The 7,625-nt window shown below is 42.5% G+C and overlaps 1 pseudogene; it reads left to right on the top strand.

Moving 5' to 3' along the window:
• The first annotated feature begins 1,470 nt into the window (after positions 1-1,470).
• On the top strand, positions 1,471-4,960 carry LOC123830560 (annotated as a pseudogene).
• The last annotated feature ends 2,665 nt before the right edge of the window (positions 4,961-7,625 follow it).

The raw sequence follows: 7,625 nt of genomic DNA, 5'->3' as shown, positions 1-7,625 counted from the left end.
TTTCTATTACATGTTACACTATTTGTAACTTTCCTGAGGTTTAGATATTCTACTCTGTCCTTTTCTATTTCTCTCTTAAATTTCAGCTTCAGAAGTTCCTGTTGACATTTCACACTTACTGATTCTTGGTCATCTCCAGTCCATTGATTAGCCCAAAGGCACTTTGTTTTTGTTGGTTTGATTTCTAGCATTTCCTTTTGATTCTTCATGTTCCCATCTCTGCCCACAATACCCACTTGTGTGTGTGTGTGTGTGTGTGTGTACTTCTTAGAATCTTCAGCCTATCCATTAGTTGTTTTTAAGTTACCAGCCTTAATTCCAAAATCTTTGTCACATCTGAATCTAGTTCTCATGTTTTCTCTGTCTCTTCAAACTTTTTAGCATGCCTTAATTTTTTTTTGTTGAAACTGGACATCGTGAGCTGGTCAAAGGAACTGAGGTAACAGGCCTTTAGTGTGAGGTTGTATGCTTATTTGGCTAGGGTTTAGACTTTGTTTACTGTAATGGTCTGTTTTAGAGGCTTAACTTCCCTCTGATACTTTCCTTGATTTTTGTGTCCCCTGTTGTCTTTGGGGTCCCCTAGAAACTTTAAGGCCTGAGACAGGTTTTTTCCCCCATTTGTGTTTCCCTGCTATTACATCAGGAAACCTAGTGATGTGGTGCTGAGATGTGAGGGAAAGAAATGCTTTCCATAGTCCCATAGTCCAGAGATGAGGTCTTGGGCTGTTAGTGAGCCTGTGCCCTTGGGCCCTAATCTTCAAAAGTTCTTCTGTTTTTTTTTCTTCTCTTCCTCACGTGAGACAGAAACAATAAGAGGGAACTGGAGCTGGGTATTTCCCTTCCTTCCACATGAAAGGCTAAAGGGGGTTGAAGTTGGGTATTTTCTTTCCTATTAGTTGGTTAGGTAACTGATAAGAACAGTTTCTTTGGAGGGCAAGCCTTGTTAAGAACAGAATGCTCTGGAATATTTCAAGATGGTTATTTTTCCTTTTCTTCTGTTGAGAGCAGGAAGGGATTTTTCTCCTCTCTTCACTAGGAGAACCTGGTAGGAGGTCCTGGGGGGTAAAACTCAAGTATGGGACCTTCCCCAAAACCAGGCCCCCTGCAGTTTTTAAACCCTCCAACTGGTCTACACTAAGTCTCCAGCAGCCATCAGTTCAGTTTTCCTACTTAGATACTGGTCCTGTGAAGGTTTCTGTCACTGAGTTTCTACTCCAGTAAAGTTGTTATTCTCCAGATCAGTCTGTCTCTTCAGTTGTAGAACCAGTAAAATGAGAAAATGGGAAAACAACCAATGTGCCCTGTGGCCTCACATTTCTGGTGAATTAAAGAAGAGTTGGACTTATTGCTGGATTAGTTTTATTCCTAGTTGTGTGCATGGGAGCGATCACTTCTACACTCATGACATGACAGCCCACATCAGGAGTCCTCGCCACCCAAACACTTACAGATCTCTCTGTTCAGGAGCACATGCAGCTCAGCCATGAGAGTCTGGATTTATTATGGGTAGGTTTTGTTTTTAACTCATTTCATTGAACAACCAGTTATGAAACAAAGTCCCCTCTCCCACAACCCCCCCCAATGCAAGAATAGCTTCTTTTAATGCTTGAAACCAGATGGACTTGGAGTTCAACAATGAATTTCTGGGAACCTTGAACACTGACTTACTTTTGGGCAGCCATCTTCTTCCTTCTCAGGATAGGATATTCTTTCTTTGTTAGAAAAATGTTTTCCTTCAACCTCAAGAGACTAAGTTGTAACAACAACAAAAAAATTACAGTCCGATAACACTGGCCATATTCATTGCTTCTCAAGGGGATCAAAACAATTACATGGCATTTGACAATTAAGTTGCCAAATGCATTCCTCTATGCATGGCTATTGGTGAAGCCTTTATTTAGCACAGGTAAATTGCATTTAATCATCTGTAGACAAATGGTTCTCCCAAGATTCTCTGATGCATAGAAGCATGACCAGACAGCTGCTAGTCCAATGTTAGGAGGAAGAAAGGGGGAAAAAGCAGCCACTTATTTGGCCTGGGGTTCAAGTTTAGACATTGGAATGTCCTTGCCATATTTGGTGTCAGGTGAAGCATTGAGTTAAAAATGTTTTTTCTTTAGACTATTTCAAATGAAGGGGTCCCAAACTATGTAAGAAATGTTGGGGGTATATCCTATTATAATCTTCAATTGCGATAAGTAGGGAAAACAGCTAAAGCTAGAATAGATCTTGTTCTCATATTTCAATGGACCTGCCACTCAACTACTAAGAAAATAGTAGTGAGGGTTTCTTGAGTTGCTTTCCCAAGTTGGGCACTGTAGGGAAGCTTGACAGGTGTGCAGGGGCAGTGGTGGCCAAAGAGGTGCATGTGGGTTCTGGAGCAGGGAGATGCTTTGCCTTATTTTATTGAGACCATTAGTAGGCTCCTTATTCACACTGATGTAACATGAGTGGTTATCACACTACCACATAAATGTTTTGCCCATTTGGGCCACATATGCCCTCCTCAGGCAATAGCATTACAATACAAGCTCTAGGGATGGCCCATAAATATTTGGGTATTTTTCTCTGCCACATCCATTTTTTAGTGTTAGAAGTTCAGAGTCACTAAATTGAACAGAAACAGTCATTTTGAGTGTCTGATAGAAAGTAGCAAGAAGGCAAGATGTTCCTTTCTATCATAGAATTCAACTTGTTTAGTAGATACTGTCAGATGTTATAAACCTGACACGGATAGTTGCTCTACCTACATTCAAAACCACCCCCCGTGAGGTGGAGGTTTCCTCATTTTACAGATGAAACTGAGTTTGAGATTGACCCACCAGACTCACATGGTACTTACTGGAGTGGCCTGAAATCCAACTTCAAACACCTAGCCTTATCATAGCCCTAGCCTTTAGTGACCACAGTAAGGCTAAAAAGTAGCCACATTGGACATAGATGCCAAAATGTGAGAATGCCAGGGAAAAGGGACAAAAAGAGCTTTACAAGTAGAGATAGAAGCTTAACCTGAACACAGGATTTAGTTTATGGCATATTCAGGGCAACACAACGAGCCCCTAGGCTGGAGCCAACTGCAGTGGAAATAAAATGGACACCAGCTTCTATCTAGAAAGAGCTGAAAGCATTTTACTACATGAAGGCAAAAAAACAGCTTTTTATATGAATGCCAATACTCTGGTTGTGCAGACTATACAAATCTTTCCTTAAGAAAGATGTTGAATTGCTCCCCATACATTAACCTCATTCCTACACACCATATACAGTCTCACTTCCTACCAGGCCTGTGCCCAGGTAAATTCTATCCAAATTCCAAAACCCAGTGGACAGCTCACTTCCCTAAACTGCTTTAACCACAACTTTTCTTCTCAAATCCTTCCATCCAATCAAGAGCTACTGTGCTGATATCAAGTGGCAAGAGAATGTGGATGAGGATGTGAATGAGGATGTGAGCTGGACATCTGTCTCCACCACTAAACTGGAAAAGGAGGAAGAGAAAGATGGAGATTTGCCTGTGGTAGCTGAATTTGGATGTGCGGAAGAGGTAAAGCAGATGGAAACCTTTCACTCCAATACCAAATGGAAGCTTCTGGGAGGCCGCAATAAGGATCTACCTTCACACTGACTTTTTTGTCACAACTCTGAATTCATCTCTCCTAGGAGGGCAGCCTATCACAACACCCCAGATCCTATGCCTAGGAGGATCCATCATGACATCCCAGGTCCAACTCTTCTAGGAGGGCCAGTCACAGTTCCTCATATATCTTCCCCCATAGAAAAGCCCATTAACAGCTCCGTTGACATCTCAACCTAGAAGGACCCTTGATTCCTTGGACACATTGCATCTCAGGAGACCTCATCATGTTCCTCATTCACTGTCCAGAATCAAAAGCAGTAAAGCCCCAGAAAGTGCCTTTAATAAAACTTATCCACATTGGAAGGGGCCAGAACCTCCTCATCCCTCCCCCTGCAGCAGCAAATATGGATATGACCCCTCTCCTCCATAAAAAAGTGAAATTCCATTTTGGAAATAAGCAGCATGATTCTAAAGCCTCTTCATACAGCAGTAGGAAATGTCTTAGTACAAGCTCCTCACTGAGAAATCATTGGAATTGAACATTTTACTTTTCTTCCTACATAGGTGACAGTCAGAAAGCCTCTGACTCAGAACTTTCTCCTCCAAGGAATAAACAAAGTTCAGGGCACTAGGGTTTGATTCAGATATGTCACCTCCAAGTATCAGACCTACACACGAGAGCTTTGACTCTGATCTCTCTCCACTAAGGAGGAAACAGAGGGCCAAATCTTCTGATTCCAATCTGTCTCCACCCTGAAGGACTCACAGCACCTGGGAAAGAAGGCTGCACACATGTATTCTGGGGCCAGAACTGGGTTCGTGTTAACTGATATACAGTGAGAGCAGCAGGAACTCAAGAAACGGGACCAAGAAGCCATGGTATTTGAGGCTGAATTCCAATATGCTGAAACCATATTTGAGAAATTCAGGCATAAAAGGAATTTGAAACTGGAAAGTTTAGAGCCAAGGAGAAAAGCAGAGAAGGACTCAGAGAGATGAGCTGTGTACCCACTGGGGAAAAGGACTTGTCCATAGTCAACAACAGCAACAAAATGTGGAGGATGCAGTAGAGAAAATGAAAAAGCCTCTGGCCTGCTATATTGATGAAGATATGAATCAGATGCCAAGAGAAAGACATGGGGACCCAATGGCCAACTTTATCAAGAAGAATAGGGCCAAGAACAAGAATAAGAAAGTGAGACCTTTTTACAGTAGCCCAGCACTTCCTTCCAACACTCTATATCTAGCCTGGATATTGCTGGGATGGAGTGGACAGATCCAATGGGTTTGAACAGAAGCACTTGGCCATGGATTGAGAGCAGGCTTGCCAACAAGAAAACAGTGAGGGAACTTGCCTGCAAGTGGAGCATTGAGTACATGTAACTCTTCTGAGGCTGTGGGGGTAGCTGTGGATTTGGTAGTAGATACAGAGCAGCCAGATATCCAGCTGTAGCAGCTGTCTGTGCTAATAATCAGGGTCCACAAAGATCAGCAACTTGTTGAATGCTAGTCCTGAGTACTAGCATTTGAGAAGAATATTTGGGATGTGATATTTGGACTGAGGCACCTATAACTCCTCAGGTGTGCCCACACCACACTGGTGGTTGTTACTGACTTTCAGGAGAAACATTGATTTTTCAGGGTCCCAGGGTTTGTTCTTGGTTAGGCTTCTTTAATATACATACTTTTTTTTTTTTAAGTTCAGTCAGAGACTGATTTCTCCTTGACATGCTTGTGGGAAGTACCCTGGCACTATTCTCAGTGCTGGGTATTTGAAGTATGTAGCCATCCTAGAGGATTACAAGTTTCTCAGAGCAACTTTCTTGAGTCTATAATCAAAGTTTTCAAATACTGCTGCCTGAATATTTAGGTATCAAGACTCCTGTTGAGAGACTTCTGGCAAGATGGAAGCATAGGTAGACGTACCATACCTCCACGCACAACCAAGATTAGAACAACAATAATTTAGAGGTAGAATAACACCCAGAACTGATAGAGAATTTATCTGAATGGAAGTCGGACAGCCAAGAAGTTGAAGTAGACCTGTTCATCCAGACCGGTAGGAGGGGCGGAGAGGAGCAGCCGGCGCGGGTCTCAGTGCGCAGAGAACAAGGAGAACTGGGCACACAAGGCAACAGGGAGCTCATAAGGCATCCGGGGCGTGCAGGATCGCAGTGGGTGGACCCTGAGTATGCAAGCGGCAGCTGGTGGACCCAGTGAGGCAGCAATTGTGGACCAGGACAAAGTGTGCAGCCCAGGATCCCAGGGAAGGGACTGAGGTCCCAGGAGAACAGAGCTACCACCATTGTTCCCTCCCGCCCCCGCCCCCACATACAAAGTCATAATCTAGCGACTGGGGTGCCCAGCCCTGATGAACACTTAAGGCTCCTTCCATAACAGGAGCAACCAGACCAAAAAAAAAATGAGAGAGAGACATGTCTCAAACAGAAAAACAGATCAATGCCCCAGGGCTCATCCTTTTGAGTGACCAAGAGATAGCCAATCTATCAGATGCACAGTTCAAAACACTGGTGATCAGGAAGCTCACAGAATTGGTTGATTTTGGGCACAAATTACATGAAAAAAATGCAGGTTACCATAAAAGAGATGAAGGAAGATGCATGGAGAACCAATAGTGATGGCAAGGAAACTGGGACTCAAAACAATAGAGTGGACCAGAAGGAAGAAAAAAAAAACCAAACAGGAAAGAATGGAGAAATAAGAATTCAAAAAAATGAGGAGAAGCTTAGGAACCTCCAGGACATCTTTAAACATTCCAACATCCCAATTATAGGGATACCAGAAGGGGAAGACAAAAAGCAACATATTGAACACGTATTTGAACAAATAATAAAGGAGAACTTCCCCATTCTGGCAAAGGAAATAGAAATCCAGGAAATCCAAGAAGCTCAGAGAGCCCCAAAGAGGTTGGACCCAAGAAGAAACACACCAAGGCACATCATAATTACATTAGCCAAGGTAAAAATGAAGGAGAGAATCCTAGAAGCAGCAAGAGATAAGGGGACAGTAACCTACAAAGAAGTTCCCATCAGACTGTCAGCTGATTTCTCAAAAGAGACCTTCCAGGCAAGAAGGGGCTGGAAAGTATTCCAAGTCATGAAAGACAAGGACCTATATCCCAGATTACTCTATCCAGCAAAGCTTTCATTTAGGATGGAAGGGCAGATAAAGTGCTTCTCAGATGAGGTCAAGTTAAAGGAGTTCATCACCACCAAGCCCTTATTTTATGAAATGTTAAAGGGACTTATCTAAGAAAAGAAGATAAAGAAAAAACATGTATAGTAAAAGGACAGCAAACTCACAATTATGAACAACCACACCTAAAGCAAAACCAGAAGAAACTAAGCAAACAACTAGAACAGGAACAGAACCACAGAAATGGAGATCACATGGAGGGTTAGCAACAGGAGAGTGGGAGGAGGAGAGAGGGGGAAAAGGTACAGAGAATAAGTAGCAGAGATTGTAGGTTGAAAATAGGGGGAGGGTAAGAATAGTATGGGAAATGTAGAAGCTAAAGCACTTATAAGTATTACACATGGACATGACTAAAGGGGGGTATATGGGTGGGAGAGGGTGTACAGGGTGGAGGGGAGTGAAGGGGGAAAATGGGACAACTGTAACAGCATAATCAATAAAATATATTTAGAATAAAAGAAAAGACTCCTGTTGAGATAAAATAACCAAAAATTATTTTCTCCACCAAAATTCTTTTAAGTTTGTTTCCTCTTCCCTTCCACCAGCTAAAGAGGTTTACTTGCTGTGACTACAGCCCAGATGTCCCTTATTTGCCAAATAATCACCTCCATACAATCATCTGTTCACCTTAAAACCTTTATATGGGCGATAAGAAAAATGAGTCAGATTTCCACGGAGGTCTATAAACTTGTTATAAGTCTTACAACACCTCGTGTCATGAGAATCAATTCAGTCCTTCCTAAATGGTTTTAGCAGCTGGTCGACCTGACTCTGCTTGGCAGAAATAATCACTGGATTGGAAGTGTTCTTGGCCATGGGCTATGGAAACTTG

This window comes from Phyllostomus hastatus, unplaced genomic scaffold (assembly GCF_019186645.2).
Source record: "Phyllostomus hastatus isolate PE091 unplaced genomic scaffold, TTU_PhHast_1.1 phas_contig_147, whole genome shotgun sequence".
In the NCBI taxonomy this organism is placed as follows: domain Eukaryota; kingdom Metazoa; phylum Chordata; class Mammalia; order Chiroptera; family Phyllostomidae; genus Phyllostomus; species Phyllostomus hastatus.
Note: the sequence above shows the minus strand (reverse complement) of the source record. Positions and strands in the feature narration are given on the sequence as shown.